Here is a 17,498-nt window from a genome sequence, read left to right as displayed (position 1 = left end):
GTGTCGACGTTCCGGCTCCCTGGCCGGTACTTCAGGCTGAACACATAGGCAGACAAGGCTGCCAACCACCGGTGCCCAGTAGCATGCAGTTTTGCCGAGGGCAGAATATAAGTGAGAGGATTGTTGTCCGTCCTCACCTCAAACTTGGCCCTGTATAGATAGTCGCTCAACTTGATCACCACTGCCTACTTCAGTGCCAGGAACTCCAACTTGTGAGTGGGATAGTTTCTCTCAGAAGGCGACAAACTTTGGCTGACAAACACCACCGGCCTCAATCCGTTGCCCTGCTCCTGGTACAGGACAGCCCCCAGCCCCTCTCGGCTGGCATCAGTGTGTAGCACATACGACTTCCAGGGGATCGGCAAAAGGCAACACCGGGGCCTGTGTCAGCGCCCTTTTCAGCAATTGGAACGCCTCCTCACATTGAGCATCCCACCTCGATCCAAAGGGCTCCGACGGGTTCAGATATCCTCCTGCTTCCTGCCCTCGGTCCCCCTTCCTTATCTTCCCCATGGGGGGATAGGCACACAAAAGCTTGTTCAAGGGGTGACTCACTCTAGCGTATCCTTTCACGAATCGCCGGTAATACCCACAGAACCCAAAGAACGAGCGCATGGCGCTCACAGTCTGGGGTCTCAGCCAGGTGGTCACTGCATCTATCTTAGCCGGATCAGTAGCCACTGCATCTCGTGAGATTATGTGTCCAACATAGCCGACCGACATCTTGCAGAACTGGCATTTATCCAGGGAAAGTTTCAACCCTTCCTCCTTCAGCCGGCTTAACACCTTCAGCAGCTGCTCCTCACGTTCTTCCAAAGTAGATCCAAACACTATCAAGTCATCCTGTCACGTACCCCGTGACGGGGATAAAGAAACCAGCAGAAATAGAAAACAACAGGAATTCTGCAGATGCTGGAAATTCAAGCAACATACATCAAAGTTGCTGGTGTAGCAGAAATAGAAAACACTTTGGAGTCCAGTATTGCTATAAACTACTAATATTTATTAGTAACTACGCAATACAGTAATATAAATGTAGATAAATCAAACAGGTTAGTGATGATTATGTATAAAGGTAAGTGTGGAATATATATGTATGAAAAACCAATCTTCTTTAAGTCTAGGGGTAAAAAGATACAGTCTTACGATGATAAGTAAAGTTCAGTTCAGTTCAGTTCGTGGTATTTAGTTGAGTAGTGATGGAGAGAGAGTGAGAGAGTGAGTTGAGTTTTCAGGTGAGCTGATGCCGTTGATCTCCTCGTCGTCCTCCGAAATCCTTTACAAGTCACCGACTGTGACTTTAACCAGGGGGACCAGTTTTCCTGTGGTGGAGCTATCACCCCGGCAAGGGTGGACATAGACAACTCCCCACCAGTCAACCCCTTCTTCACCGATGGAATAGCAATTTGGATCGATCCGCCTGATCGATCCTCCAAAACCCACTTTCTTTGCGGGCACAACAATGCTCATTCAGTGTCTAGATCATGTGTCCTGAGGTCTGTATCATCTGATCTCCCATTTATTTCACCAGGCTGAGCATCACCTGTCATTTAAAGAGTCCCTCCTTCCTTTGTCTGCAAAGTAGTGCACAAGCAGGCAACCTGTCCTTGGAAGTAACATCAACAACCTGCCTTCGGTCACCATAGCAACTTTCGAGCTGCTCAGTGCTGTCTCCAACTCCAAACTCAGTAAAAATCCAAAGTTACTTCCAATGCCTTAAAATGACAGTCCAACCGTTAATCTTCATCTCCCTCTCTCTCTTTACAAAAGCAACATATCGGTGGTAAATAACTCTGTCTCTCTCTCCTTTCCAAACAAAGCATCAATGATGAATGTATCTCTCTGTCTCTCTTCAATCAGTTAATAGGGGCACTCCTGGATCCCCTCACAATCCAGATACACCAACACCTCCAGCAAGTTCATATCCCCCACTGTCCTCTCCATGACCCTCTGGAAGGTGGCTGGGGCCCCCGATATGCCTTGGGGCATTCGTTCGAACTGAAAGAATCCCAGGGGACAGATAAAGGCTGTCTTCTCTTTATCAGTCTCTCATCGGAATCTGGTAATACCCACTCTGCAAATCCAATACACTAAACCACTGTGCACCACTCAAACAGGCCAACGCATCTTCAACCCTCGGGACCGTAGACTGGTCAGGGACAGTGCGCCGGTTCAGGGTCGTATAGTCCACGCACATGCGTACCTTCCCATTTTTCTTCCTAGCCACCACTATGGGGGACACATAGGGGCTCCGGGACTCCTCGATAATCCCTAAATCCTTCAACTGCCGCACATCTTCTACGTCAGCCAGGGCCAGCCATCACAACCTTTCTCTAAACGGGCTGTCATTTGTCACCCGGATAGTGTGACGAGTGCTCTTGGAACATCCCACATCAAACTCGCCCTGAGAAAAGACATCCCCTAGCTTCAGCATCTTCTCCACCAGCCTGCTCTTATACTCCGGCGGTACAGGGGAGTCTTTAAAATTAAAGGCCTCCTCCGTCAGCCGCCCCTTATTCTCCAATAGTTCTCCTCCAGTGGGCCTCACAGGGGCGCTAGACATCACCATAACCGGGAACAAGAGCGCGAGGGGCATCCCGCGCTTAAAGGTGATCTCCCACTCCGTTGTGTTCCTTACCATCACCCCCATCCAGCGTGCCTGTACAACTGAGGGCCTCTGCAATTCAGGTCTCACCAGCACCCCAGCCAGGAACCGGGACTCCCCTTCAAGGTCTTCCGGGGCGTCTACTAACAGGGTCTTGCCCGCTGGTACTCCGGGGAATCTGGGGGTCCCCAGCACTAGTGCCACCTCCCCTAGCCATATCACTTTAGGCCTCGCCTGAGTACACCACAACGCACCTCGTTTGAACTCAGGATCCAGCCCCCTGTGGCCACCCGCTTCCTCAAACACAGCTCGAACCACTGGGTGTACCGAGAGGGTCTCCAGAAAGTTCTCCCCCGCCTTCTCCTTACAGGCTCCCAAGAGCCGTCGCACCAGAGGGGAGTTAGTCCAGAAGCGCAGTGCCACCTGTTTCCACTGGATATGGACAAACCAACACCATCTCAAGGGCTTTAGACACTCCCACATCGCCTTCCGAGAATTCCAATCTCACCGACAGGTACCCATCGTACGGGTAATCACCATCACTTATACCCCAAATCTCCAGGGCATTAAACAGGGTTACTGGCAAACGCACGCAGCCGTTCTGAATGAATATCGTATTTGTGAAGTAGGATGCCATGCACAATCCTGATTTGATGGAGACAGCCGTGAGAAGCACGGAGGAACATCTGGAGTATCTTCTGAAATGCCTGTTTCGCTGCCGTTGCTACTGTGCGATCGAGAATCTCCGGAGACGAAGGCCCCAAATCCTCGGCTTTGCGTATTGCCTGTTGCCGGGGCTGGGGTCGAAGCGCTCGGCAGAGATGGTGCTCAGTGTCGAAGAGGTGGTCGGAGGCTCAGAGTTTTTGGATGGACTCAGAGTCGGACTGTGGTCGGATGCTTCCAGGATGCTGCATCGGCAAGTTGGCGGCGCTGGAGGTTCACTGTCTGCGTGAGATGATGGGACTTTCGAAAGACTTTGAGACTTTTACTGTGCCATGGTCTGTTCTTATCAAATTACGGTACTGCTTTGCACTGTTGCAACTATATGTTATAATTATGTGATTTTTGTTAGTTTTTAAGTTGGTTTGTCATGTGTTTTCGTGATATGATTCTGTAAAAACATTTTATATTTCTTAATGCATGCATTACTAAATGACAATAAAAGAGGACTGCGTATCCTCATAATCTAAAAATGCTTTAGTTACTTGTTGTAGAGCGACCAGTACAATAAGGTGACCTGCGACAAGGTATCGAGGATGGCCCTTGCAAAGATTCCCTCTATCCGTAGGGACATGCTGGAGCGGGGTCCCACTAATCCGTCCGGAATAAGGGCTTGGGCTTGCCGGACTCCCATGGCAGATTTCGGGGAACGTGTTCCTCCAGAGACTCCAGTCCGTTCCCTCACTGAGTCTCTCCTAAGTTTCCCAACACCTCTTCCTTCTTGGTCGCCCGGCGGCTTGCCCTCCGCAGGGTGCCTTGTCTCTCACAATCCCTCTTGAAGTGTCCCTCTTGCCCACAGTGGTAGCACACACCCTGCCGCTCACATTCCCGCCGGAGATGCCCCTCTTTCCCACAGTTATAGCACAGGCTACCCGCCGCCCCTCTCCTCCCGGGACGCCCCCCACTCCCAGCCCACTGCGTGGCCCGCCCCTGAAGGGGGTGCTCTCCTTGTCAACCCACTCACGTGAGGGGTCCCTACCCACCTGGGCCCCCTTGGATCGCTCGGTTCTCAACCCTGCCACCACCTCCCGTACCGATGAGGACCATCCCCAGTGGCCCGAGACCCTTTTCCGGGCCAACACGCTCTCATCCTCCTGCACCTCTCTAATCAGCTGGATGAACGATGGAGGGGGGCTCCTTTTATAGGACAGCCGGAGACCCCAGGCCACCTTGTCCTCCTCCAGGGAACCTCTAAATATCTGACTCATCCTCAACCTCGCCACCTCGTTCCCCTTCACTACCCCTCGGCGCCGCAACCTAGCAAGCATTATCTCCAGCTGGAAAATGTACTCTGAGAGCTTTTCCCCTCTTCCCTGCCACATGTTTTGGAAGTCCGCTAAGAGCGCCCAGGAGTCTCCCGTCCATGCGAACGGCGTCCCCTCACATTCGGCCCCCAGGTCCAGAAGGGTGTGGAGGCCCCACGGCCCCGCCGCCGCCCCCGGGACGCTGACCGACGTCGGCGCTCGTCCGGACCAACACCCAGCCGGACTCCATCTCCCTGCCGCACCGCCTCGCCACCAGTTCCGCCCGGCCGGTAGCGGTGATCAGACGCAACCCCCGCTCCAGCACATCTCCCGAAGTGCGGAAATCCAACCCACTTAACACGCACGCACGATGAACCAGCACGTCCTCCAGCTCACACCAGCCGACAACCTTATCCCAGTCGCTATCGGCTCGGGTTTATCCAGGGGAAACCCCGTCCGCCCGCCAAACCGTGTCTCACGGTTGCGTCGTCGCTGTGTACAGTAGAAACTCACACATCAAATATCAGACAGCACACAATGTACGATTTACAGATTACACTTCATAAATCTTACTGGAACCATGTAATTAACAGAGATACAACATAAAAGGGAAAGTAAAAGGCGCCAAACTTATCAGAGTTCAACCACTTCGTGCACAACAATTGGAGCTCAAATAACGGGATCCTCTTTCCGCCTTTCGATCCCCTCCGACCCCCTCGACTCGCCACTCGGGACCAGCCACGGTGGTCGACAAGAGCGCTGCCAGCACGTCCTTCCTCTTCGGGTCTCCTCCCGAAAAACCCGCCAAACCACACGGTTCCCAGCCATATGAGACAGAATATCACCCACTAAAAGAATAACATGGACACTCATTGGTTCGTTCTCTCTCTTATCGATAGTATAACCTAAACAAGCAGAGAGAGAGAACTCCTTACATCGTATTTATTATTACAGAAAAGCCATTTTTATTCTAACATAACAAAGAAGCTATTTTATGAGCCTTCGCAGTAACATAAAAGAAGAAACCCCTTACATACTGTAGGAAAGGGAAGATTATAATTAGGTACAGACACAAAATACTGGCGGAACTCTGCTGGTCAGGCAGCATTTAATGGAAAAGGACCCAGCAGAAGTTTCGGGCAGAAATGTCGGCTGTACTCTTTTCCGTAGATTCTGCCTAGCCTGCTGAGTTCCTCCAGCAGTTTGTGTGTATAATGGAATAGAGGAGAGAACGATGGGGAACAGCCTAATGTCCGATGGTCTAAAATGTTTTCTGGTGAAGTCAGACCAGCCTCGTAAAGAGAACCGCAGCTGAACGTCGGTGGTTGGGCGGGATGCGGGTGTTTCCACCCCCACACCTTCCCCACCGCAGCCAAGTCGGAGCCGCGGAGCGTCGGACGGGTGCGGGACCAAGCCCCGCCACAGGGGGCGCGGTGTTAGGCGCCGGCGGCCGATTGATTGACAGCGGGTGGACAGCTCCGCCCCATTCGCGCGCTGCTGCGCCTGTGCCTTTGCACGCCACGTGACCGGATGTTTGTGGCGGCAGGTCCTGTGCTGCCCTTCGCCAATTGAGGAGGTGAGCGAGGGGATAGGGTCGGGAGAAGGGAAGAGTGAACCGGAGGCATTGGGGTAGGGTAGGGTAGAGTGGGGGGGAATGAATCAGAGTGAGGGGCGAGTGAACCCGAGATAGGGAGGAGGGGACTAACGTGAGGGCATGGGGAAACGGGGAGTAGGGATAGTGGGAGAGCGAGCAGTAAAGGAGGGGGAGCACGGACTGAGGCTGAGCGAAAGAGAGGGGCAGTGTTGGAGAGGAGGGTGTCTAAGGGAAGGGTGAAAATAAAACCCAGGAGCAGTACAAGTAGAAGTGGGGTGTGTGACACCCTCTCCCCCCCCCCGGAGCGGTGGGTGGGTTGTAACCCTGAGAACAGTGTGGGTGGGTGAGGTGTAACCTTGGGAGCTGGGTGGGTGGGTGAGGTGTAACCCTGGGAGCTGGGTGGGTTTTGGTTGTTAACCCCTGAGTGGGGGATGATTCCTGGCACATTGCAGTTGGGGAGAAGGACCCTGGAGCTGTGTGATGGGGGGTGGGGGGGTGAGATCTGAGTACAGAGATGGTGGAGGTTGTTGATCATTTCAGTGCCATTTAGTAGTCAAGGGGCTGGAATGATGTTACCTGAGGAACTGGCTGTTGGGGTTTCTAAATGGTTGGGGGGGATAGGTGTAGAAACTAAAATTGACTGTTACATTCAAGTTTGGAAGACTGGTGGACACAAAGAACTTCAACTGGTTAAAGTTCAGAATCTTGTTTGGGGTAGTGTCAAGGGAAGTTTGGCGCTGGTAGCTCTTTCTGGGGACTGGCGTGAGAAGCTGTCAGACTATTAATCTCCGGACTGTTCACTGAGACACCTCTTCAGTCATACGGCTGTGGTTTGGGTGGGCAGCAGGCCAAGTGCGCAGATGTAAATGCTGCTGACCTCAGATACCTTACTTTTTGTTTACGTAACTGAATTCCTCTCTCTCTCTCTGTGGGATGTGATGAAATAGAGTACATTTTGGAATCTGTATGCCATATCCACAAAATTTCTATTCCTGATCTTAGAAGTGGGCACATTTAATGATAACACAGCACCCAATTGTATTTGGTGCATCTGAGAAACCAAACCAACTCATGATAATGTTCAGGCTAGGGCTGATGATGTCTGCCAAGTAGCAAGTTATATTTATGTCACAAATACTAGATGTGACCAGCAACAAGAATTGAACCTTTATCTTTGATATTCAACAGCAGAGTTACCTGCCGCCTGCATCCTGCAGGGGAAGAGGTTTGTGTGGGGAGTGAGGGAAACTATTTCTTCTCAAGGCCATCACCCCTACTGGGGCATACGCCACTGCGTGAAGCTGTCCAGAGTCCTCTGTCCAGAGTCAGTCTTACAAATTGTTTCTTTCTTTTTAAATCTTTTTATTGAATAAGTATACGAAAAGGTAAGCCATATAAACATTAATACAATGTTAAAATATAATAAAATTCCAGAAGGTATCAATACCAAAAAAAAACTACAAACAATGTAATTTAAACATAAGAAACCAAGATAACATAATAGTATACTAAATTTTATATATATCAATAGAAAAAAAAAGAAAAAAACCCACCGTGCAACTAACTAAAAGCAAAGCAAAGCAATGGGCTAACTTGAAACCAAACAGAGTTAAACTTAAAATCACGTCCTCAATCCCGACCTCCATTAAAAACAGTGAAAAAAAAAACAAGAAGGGTATATATTACATTAAATGAAAATATCGAATAAAAGGTCCCCAAATCTGTTCAAATTTAAATGAATCATAAAGGTTACTTCTAATTTTCTCCAGATTCAAACATAAAATCGTCTGAGAGAACCAAAAAAAGGTAGTTGGAGCATTAAGCTCTTTCCAATGTTGTAAAATACATCTTTTCACCATTAAAGTAAGAAATGCAATCATTCTACGGGCTGAAGGGGAAAGATTACTAGAAGTTTTAGGTAGTCCAAAGATAGCAGTAATAGGGTGAGGAGAGATATCTATATTTAATACCTTAGAAATAATATTAAAAATATCTCTCCAAAAAGTTTCCAAAGTACGGCAAGACCAAAACATATGAGTTAAAGAGGCTATCTGCCCCGAGCATCTGTCACAAAAAGGATTAATATGCGAGTAAAAACGCGCTAACTTATCTTTGGACATATGTGCTCTATGAACCACTTTAAATTGAATTAGGGAATAGTCTTACAAATTGTCCCCAGTGAGGTCACCATCTTCTTTCTAGGTAACGATCCTTCCTCATCCAGGGATGAGGTCTTTGGAGCTTATCTTGGCATTTCTTTAATACTGTTTTACGGGATGTGTTTGCTGGCCCCATGCCTATCCCTCTTCCTTTGGCAGCTGGGCTTGGGACCATCCATGGCAGAGATGAACAATGGGAACCATTGATGATAATGACTGTGTCTACAAATGGAGATCTGTGGCTGGGTGTCTTGCAGCAAGAGGCTCAAATCCTCAAACAACAGTCCTGGGAAAGATTGAGAGGCTTGATTTCATCCATGGTCTTCTCGGAGGATGATCACCTTGAGAAGCTTTTGAGTTCCTGAAAGCGATGCTGTCTGGAGCTTAGCTCCTGGTAGGGTCACCCATGGCGGTAAGGTCAAGGGGGAAGATTCCAGACAAAGAGCGATCCAACCGCGACCTCAGTGGTGGAGCTGGTGGAAGTGAAGGCAGAGGAAGGCCACCTTGCATTCCATACCACTGGACTCTGGCCCCAATCTGTCAAGTACCATGTGGTGGCTGCCCGGGCATCAGTCTCCCTACATTAAAAAAAAAATTCATGCCCAGGCATTCCCCGTGAAGGGAATCCACCCTCATTCATGGTAAAGCAGTTTGCTTGAATGGCAGCTCGTTCATGTTGAAGTTTAATTGTCATTCAACGTACATACATGAACCCAGGAATACAGCCAAACGAAATGGTGTTATTCCCGGGCAAAGGTGTAAAACACAGTACCAACAGTCACACGCAGTACAAGGCACATATAAGGTAGCAAAAACGTGTAAGATATCAGTAAAATACATCCACACTAAAAAAAATATAGTCCAAGTCCCTGAGTCCATAAACATTGCAGCAGCCTGCAGTTGAATACAATACAGCTTGTCTTCTGCTGAGCAAACACCGGGGATGGCGGGGGGAGCTCTGACCCCCAGCTTGGTCACCACTCCACACAGCCTCCGGTGCAGCACACCGGCTGTGATGCCTCTCTCCTGGGTCACCGTAACACTGAAGCCTGAGGCATAGTCCTCGCTACGACCGAGGTCGCATAGCTCCCCTGCCGTCTGCCAATAAATCAGTGTATTGGACCCGCAGCACTCCACATTAACATTGTCCAACAGGATCTTGCGATCACAAGAAAAGTCACTGTTGCCTTGCACACCTCCTTTGTGCACCAAGTTCAGCTCGTTCAATTTCTCCACTAACGAGAAACTGGTTAATGGGGTAGACCTGCGGTACTTTAAGTTCTTAATATCCAACAGAGTCTTGAGATTGTAAAATATCTTAAAAAGACCATAACACCTTTGGTTGGCCCCATAGGAGCTGCTGCGATCGAATGCACCACCATCTTACCGGAAGACCCAAAGCTTTCATTCCTTCCACCCAAGTTGGACAGTAGCTACAGCATCTGCCACCAAGAAGATTGAGGATGTGTCGCTCATCCTCGTCTTGCATGTTCCCTTTCTGATCACATGCTGAACTTGAGCTTGGCAATATTTTGTTATTCATTCTTGCCTTGTTAAGTTTATTTTTGTTTTATTCAGACATACAGCACAGTAATATGCCCTTCCAGCCCAACAAGCCCACACTGCCCAGTTACACTTGGTGACCAGTTAACCTACTGACCTGTATGTCTGGGTGTGGGAGGAGACCCACACAGTCACTGGGAAAATGTACAGACACTTTTCGAGCAACCGACACAAATTGAGCACAGGTTTCTGCTTCAGGAATAGCGCTAAACTGTTACGGTATTGTAACATTATGGAACTGGAACCTGTTTTTATAGTAGACCTCCACCAGAGCGAATGTTCCAGTAGGTATAGAACTATGAGGCTCTTAAAGAGAACTCTGGGTGGGAAGTAATTGCTTTTTTCCCCAGTGGCACCTACGTCCAGACTGAGAGAATGAGCTGTATGAGATGGGCTGAGAGGGAAATGGATCAGCCATGATGTATTATGTTCTTACTTCAAGTCTTTGAAATTGAGTCTATAAGTTGTGGAATCAGTTCAGGGTTGAGGTGAGTGAAGATATCTACTCTGGTTCAGGAGCTAATGATTGTAGGGTAATACTGTTGCTGAACATGGTGGTGTGGAACTTAATGCTTCTCTACCCCCCCCCCCCCCGTAGCAAGAAGAGAGCCTCGCCTGGATGGTGGGAGTTCTTGATGATGGATGCTGCCTTCTTGTGGCAACACTCCTTAGACCATAGGACCATAAGACAAAGGAGCAGAATTAGGCTATTCAGTCTACCGAGTCTTCTCCATCATTCCATCGTGATTGATCCCGGATTCCACTCAACACCGGATCGTTGCCTGGATTGGGGAGCCTTATGAGAATAGGTTGAGTGAACTTGGCCTTTTCTCCGTGGAGCGACGGAGAATGAGAGGTGACCTGATAGAGGTGTACAAGATAATGAGAGGCATTGATCGTGTGGATAATCAGAGGCTTTTTCCCAGGGCTGAAATGGCTAGCACGAGAGGGCATAATTTTAAGGTTCTTGGAAATAGGTACAGACGAGATGTCAGGGGTAAGTTTTTCACAAAGAGATTGGTTAGTGCGTGGAATGGGCTGCCAGTGGTGGTGGTGGAGGCAGATAGACTCCTGGACAGGTACATGGAGCTTTGAAAAATAGAGGGCTGTGGGTAAGCCTAGGTAGTTCTAAGGTAAGGACATGCTTGGCACAGCTTTGTGGGCTGAAGGGGCTGTGTTGTGCTGTAGGTTTTCTATGTTTCTAACCCCATACATTTGCCTTCTTGCCATAACCTTTGATGCCCTGACACACAGGAGATTAGTGTGCAAACTTAAAGCACACGGTATTGGGGGTAAGGTATTGATGTGGATAGAGAATTGGTTGGCAGACAGGAAGCAAAGAGTGGGAATAAACGGGACCTTTTCAGAATGGCAGGCGGTGACTAGTGGGGTACCGCAAGGCTCAGTGCTGGGACCCCAGTTGTTTACAATATATATTAATGACTTGGATGAGGGAATTAAATGCAGCATCTCCAAGTTTGCGGATGACACGAAGCTGGGCGGCAGTGTTAGCAGTGAGGAGGATGCTAAGAGGATGCAGGGTGACTTGGATAGGTTGGGTGAGTGGGCAAACTCATGGCAGATGCAATTTAATGTGGATAAATGTGAAGTTATCCACTTTGGTGGCAAAAATAGGAAAACAGATTATTATCTGAATGGTGGCCGATTAGGAAAAGGGGAGGTGCAACGAGACCTGGGTGTCATTATACACCAGTCATTGAAAGTGGGCATACAGGTACAGCAGGCGGTGAAAAAGGCGAACGGTATGCTGGCATTTATAGCGAGAGGATTCGAGTACAGGAGCAGGGAGGTACTACTGCAGTTGTACAAGGCCTTGGTGAGACCACACCTGGAGTATTGTGTGCAGTTTTGGTCCCCTAATCTGAGGAAAGACATCTTTGCCATAGAGGGAGTACAAAGAAGGTTCACCAGATTGATTCCTGGGATGGCAGGACTTTCATATGAAGAAAGACTGGATGAACTGGGCTTGTACTCGTTGGAATTTAGAAGATTGAGGGGGTATCTGATTGAAACGTATAAGATCCTAAAGGGATTGGACAGGCTAGATGCAGGAAGATTGTTCCCGATGTTGGGGAAGTCCAGAACGAGGGGTCACAGTTTGAGGATAGAGGGGAAGCCTTTTAGGACCGAGATTGGGAAAAACTTCTTCACACAGAGAGTGGTGAATCTGTGGAATTCTCTGCCACAGCAAACTGTTGAGGCCAGTTCATTGGCTATGTTTAAGAGGGAGTTAGATATGGCCCTTGTGGCTACAGGGGTCAGGGGGTATGGAGGGAAGGCTGGGGCGGGGTTCTGAGTTGGATGATCAGCCATGATCATAATAAATGGCGGTGCAGGCTCGAAGGGCCGAATGGCCTACTCCTGCACCTATTTTCTATGTTTCTAAATCAGGAAACTATCAATTTTCACTTTAAATATATCCATAGTTTTAGCCTCCTCAGCTGTCTGTGGCAGAGCACTCCACAGATTCACTACTCTGGCTAAAAATAATTCTCCTTGCCTCTGTTCTAAAGAGTCACCCCTCAATTTTCAGGCTATGTCCTCTAGTTTGGACACCACCACCATAGAAAACATCTATATATATAGTTCTTTCATCATTTAGTAGGTTTCAATGAGAGTCTTCTAAATTCTAGTTTGTACAGGCCCAAAGCTCCTCATATGTTAACCCCAGCATTCCTGGAATCATCCTCGTGAACCTCCTCTGAATTCTCTCCAATGACACCACATCCTTTCTGGGCCCAGAACTGTTGACAGTACTGCAAGTGCAGCCTGACCAGTGTCTTCTAAAGCCTCGGCATTGTCTGCTTGTTTTTGCATTCTATTCCCCTTGAAATGAATACCAACATTGTATTCTTTACCACAGACTCAACCTGTAAGTTAACCTTCTGGCAGTCTTACACAAGGTCTTCGAAGTCCCTTTGCACCTCTATTGTTCCTTTTACCTAAATGTGTTATTGTACATTTCCCAACGCTGTATTCTATCTGCCACTTTTTTGCCCATTCTTCCAATTTCAAGTCCTCCTGCAATCTCATTGCTTCCTCAGCACTAACTACCCTTCCACCTATCTTTGTATCATCTGCAAACTTTGCATCAATTCCATTATCTAAATCATTGAGAAACAATGTGAAAAGTAGCAGTCCTAATACCAACCCCCTGAGGAACACCACTAGTCACTGGCAGCCAACCAGAAAAGGCAGCCTTCATTCTCACTCACTGCCTCCTGTCTGTCAATTCATCTGTCCATTCCAGTATTTTTGCTGTAATGCCATGGGATTTTAATCTTGTTAAACAGCCTCATGTATGGCACCTTATCAGACACCACCTTAAAATCCAAGTAAATGACATCCACTGCCTCTCCTTTGTCCACCCTGCTTGTTACTTCCTTGAAGAAATCTTTAACAGATTTGTCGGGCAAGATTTTTCTTTGCAGAAACCATGCTGACTGTGTCTTATTTTATTATTTGTCTCCAATTACCCTGAAACCTTATCCTTAAAAATGGACTCCAGCACTTTCCCAACCACTGAGATTAGGCTAACTAGCCTGTAGTTTTCTTTCTTTTGCCTTCCTCCCTTCTTAAGGAGTGGAGTGACATTTGCAATTTTCCAGTCCTCTGGAACGATGCCAGAATCAAATGGAAGATCATAACCAATGCACCTGCTGTCTCTTCAGCAACCTCTTTCAGAACTCTGGGATGTAGTCAATCTGGTCTAGGTGACTTATCCACCTTTGAGTTTGCGTAGCACTTTTTCCTTTGTAATAGCAATAGCACTCATTCCTGACACTCAAGGATCTCTGACACACTGCTGGTGTCTTCCATAGTGAAGCTGATGCCAAGTACTTGTGCCATTTCTTGTCCCCCATTAGTACGTCACCAGCATCATTTTCCAGTGATACAATATCAACTCTCACTTCCCTTTTTCTCTTTATATAACTGAATAAACTTTTAGTATCCTGCTTTATAATATTGGCTAAAAACTTCCCAATCACTCAACTTCCCACTCACTTTTGCTACCTTTCCTTGGCTTTTATGCCGTCCTCAACTTCCCTTATCAGCCATGTTTGCCTGGCCCTGCCATTTGAGAACTACTACTCCTGCGCTTTGTAAACTATTTTCAGAAACTTTAGCCATCTCTCCTCTGCCATCATTCCCATCAGTATCCCTTTCCAATTCACCTGGACAAGCTCCTCTCTCGTGCCTCTGTAATTCCCTTGACAATAATTGTGATACTGATACATGTGACTTGTGCTTCTCCCTCTCAGATTGCAGTATAAATTCAATCATATAATGTTCCTTTGCATTAAACTCCCTAATAAGATCTGGGTTATTACACAACACCCAATCTAAGATGGCCTTTCCCCGAGTAGGCTGAAGCACAAGCTGCTCTAAAAATCCATCTCGTAGGCATTCAACAAATTCCCTCTCTTGTGATCTGACACCAAACTCATTTTCCCAATTCCGTTGCATATTGAAGTCCTCCATTACAGTTGTGGTGTTAGTCTTAGTACATGCTTTTTCCAGCAACACACATCAAAGTTGCTGGTGAACGCAGCAGGCCAAGCAGCATCTATAGGAAGAGGCGCAGTCGACGTTTCAGGCCGAGACCCTTCGTCGACTGCGCCTCTTCCTATAGATGCTGCTTGGCCTGCTGCGTTCACCAGCAACTTTGATGTGTGTTGCTTGAATTTCCAGCATCTGCAGAATTCCTGTTGTTTACATGCTTTTTCCAGTTCCTTTACAATCTTAACCCCACATCTTGGCTGCTATTTGGAGGCCTATGTATGATTCCCATAATGTTTTTTTTTGCCCTAGCAGGTTCTTAACTCCATCCATAAAGATTCAACACTCTCTGACCCTGTGTCACCTCTTTCTAAAGATGTAATTCTATCTCCTACCAACAGAGCCACACCACCACCTATGCCTTCCAGCCTGTCCTTTTGATACAAAGTATATCCTTTGATGTTAAACTCCCGACTATGACCTTCTTTTAGCCTCGACTCAGTGATGCCCACAACGTGATATTGCGCCACAAGTTTGTCCACTTTATTCCGAATACTACGTGCATTTAAATACAGCACCTTCACACCTGCATTTTTCGCCCTTATGAATTTTGCCTCTGTGATATAATTTAACTCAGCTCTGTCTACATTTGTACCCAATCATTGGCTTGTCCTTCCTTACATTCATGTTACACCCATCATCTACTTGTAAACCTGCTGGCTCATCCTCAGCTCTATCATACTGATTCCCATCCCACTGCCATATTAGTTTAAGCCACTCCCAACAGCTAGAGTAAACCTGCCCGCAAGAATATTGGTCCCCCTTGGATTCAAGTGCAACCTGCCCCTTTTGTACAGGTCTCACCTGCCCCAGAAGAGGTCCCAATGATTCAAAAATCTGAATCCCTGCCCCCTGCTCCAATCCTTCAGCCGCACATTTATCTGTCACCTCATTCTTTTTCAATCTTTATTAAGTTTCGAAATTGATAAACATAACGATAATAGTAATGATACAAAGAGATTGGGATTACATTAATAACGGTTAACATGTCAGCTCATTCTATTCCTTTCCTTACTGTCGTGTGGCACAGGCAGCAGTCCTGTGATTACTACCTTTGAGATCCTGCTTCTCAGCTTCCTTTCTAACTCCTTGTATTTTTTTTTTTCAGGACCTTCTTCCTTTTTCTGCATATGTCATTGGTACCAATATGTACCAAGACTTATGGCTGCTCACCCTCCTTTTTCAGGATATTGAGAACACGGTCAGAAACATCACGGACTTGGGGGGCACAGAATCACCTGTCTGTTCCCCTAATTATAGAGTCCCCTGTTACTGCTGCCATACTCCTCATTTCCCTACCCTTCTGAGCCACAGGGCCAGACTCTGCCAGAGGCATGGCCACTGTTGCTTCCCCCAAGTAGGTCGCCCCCTCCCTCCCCCAACAGTACTCAAAATGGAGTACTTACTGTTGAGGGGATGGCCACAGGGTGCTCTCCACTCTGACATTTTCCGTTCCCTCTCTTGACAGTCTCCTGCAGCTTTGTATGATTACCTCCCTGTAGCTCCTGTCTATCACCTCCTCACTTTCCTTAAGCTGAAGGTCATCAAGCTGCAGCTCTAGTTCCCTGACACGGTCTCTAAGGAGCTGTATCTCGATGAACCTGGTGCGATGTGGCTACAGGGGATTCTGGAAGTCTCCTGGAAATCCCACATCTGACACCCAGAACATAAGACTGGCCCTGCAGACATGCCCACTATTCTCCCAAGAATTAAATGAGAAAAAAAGAAATAAACTCACCTCTGCCTGTTGAGTCAAAGCCTGATTCAGACCACTCCTACTCCACTAGACAGTACCTCTTTTATGGAGACTGGGCTTTTCAAGTTCCGCTCTAGACCTGCGCGTGAATGCTTCTACTTCAACTGCGCTGCTGTCCAATCTCTTTGTAGATGTGCTCAATGGTGTGAGGACTTTTTCTGTGATGTTCAGAGTTGTGTCCACCAGTTTCTGATGCATCTTTGGTGCAGTTGCACTCAGGCCACAGTGGCTCGTTTTCGCTGGAGTTTATGCTGTCATTCACTTATACCAGGCTCCCAGATGAAAAGTTACTTGTACTACCCTGGGAAGGATATGCTGAGCAAAGCTGATCTTGAGTTAAGGGTGAAAGGTGAAATGTTTAAGGGGAACTTTGTCACTCAGCTAATGGTGAGAGTGTGGAACGAGCTGGCAGCGGAAGTGGTGGATGTGAGTTTGATTTCAGCGTTCAAGAAAAATTTGGATAGCTACAGGGATGGTAGGGTGTGGAGGGCTATGGTTTGGATGTAGGTCACTGGAAATAGTTCAGCATAGACTAGATGAACTGAAGGGCAGTTTTTTTTGCTGTAGTGTTCTATGACTGAATGATCACAACATTTAACCAGAAGTTTGTGGATCTGTTTATTCTATTGCAAAATTATTAAGTAGTACGGTTGCTTCTAGTGAAAATGTAGTTTTGTTGATCTTTGTAACACCTATTGATCAAAAGTATATTTTTGCTCATTTTAGCGTTTCTTCCAGAAGCAATAATGGATTTCTTTTCTTTTGTATAGTTAATAGGTTAGTGTTTGTGTAAAATTATGCAATGTAAATCTACTACCAGTTGGCCTCCCTGTGTCACTTAAAGTCCTATCTCCTAATCAGAATACAGTGGATTCTCATTAATTGGGAGATATTTTGGCCCAATTAAGCGTCTGCCCCAATTATCCGAGGTTTCATGGAAATAGTTTGTTCATTCGTTCGTAGCATGCTGATGACGTGGGTGATCTTTCCATGACCATGATTGTTCTTGGCAAATCTTTCCACAGAATTTGTTTGTCATTGCCTTCTTCTGGGCAGTGTGTTTACACCTTGCCCAAGGGTGATCTGCAGGCTAGTGGAGGGAAAGAGTGCCTTACTCCTCCTTTGATAGAGAGAAAATAGTTAAAGATATATAGAAATGATAAACTATTGTTTAACTGATATAAAATTATGTACTTAAATGAAATTCAGAAAAACTAGAACACTATCAATATTATTATAGTTGTATAGAAGTGTACATTAGTTCCTAATAGTTATA

General features: G+C 47.1%; 1 protein-coding gene across 2 annotated transcripts in view; it reads left to right on the top strand.

The window, feature by feature from the left end:
* The first annotated feature begins 6,056 nt into the window (after positions 1 to 6,056).
* Positions 6,057 to 17,498, top strand: part of LOC134337862 (glycoprotein endo-alpha-1,2-mannosidase-like) — a 54,623-nt gene continuing 43,181 nt past the window's right edge. For both annotated transcript variants that reach the window (XM_063033178.1, XM_063033181.1), the window contains exon 1: positions 6,057 to 6,145. The gene's annotated coding sequence lies outside the window, so the exon portion shown is untranslated. The remainder of the gene's footprint in view (positions 6,146 to 17,498) is intronic.

This window comes from Mobula hypostoma, chromosome 2 (assembly GCF_963921235.1).
Source record: "Mobula hypostoma chromosome 2, sMobHyp1.1, whole genome shotgun sequence".
NCBI lineage: Eukaryota > Metazoa > Chordata > Chondrichthyes > Myliobatiformes > Myliobatidae > Mobula > Mobula hypostoma.
The sequence above is the reverse complement of the archived record's forward strand: the minus strand, read 5'-3'. Positions and strand labels throughout refer to the sequence as shown.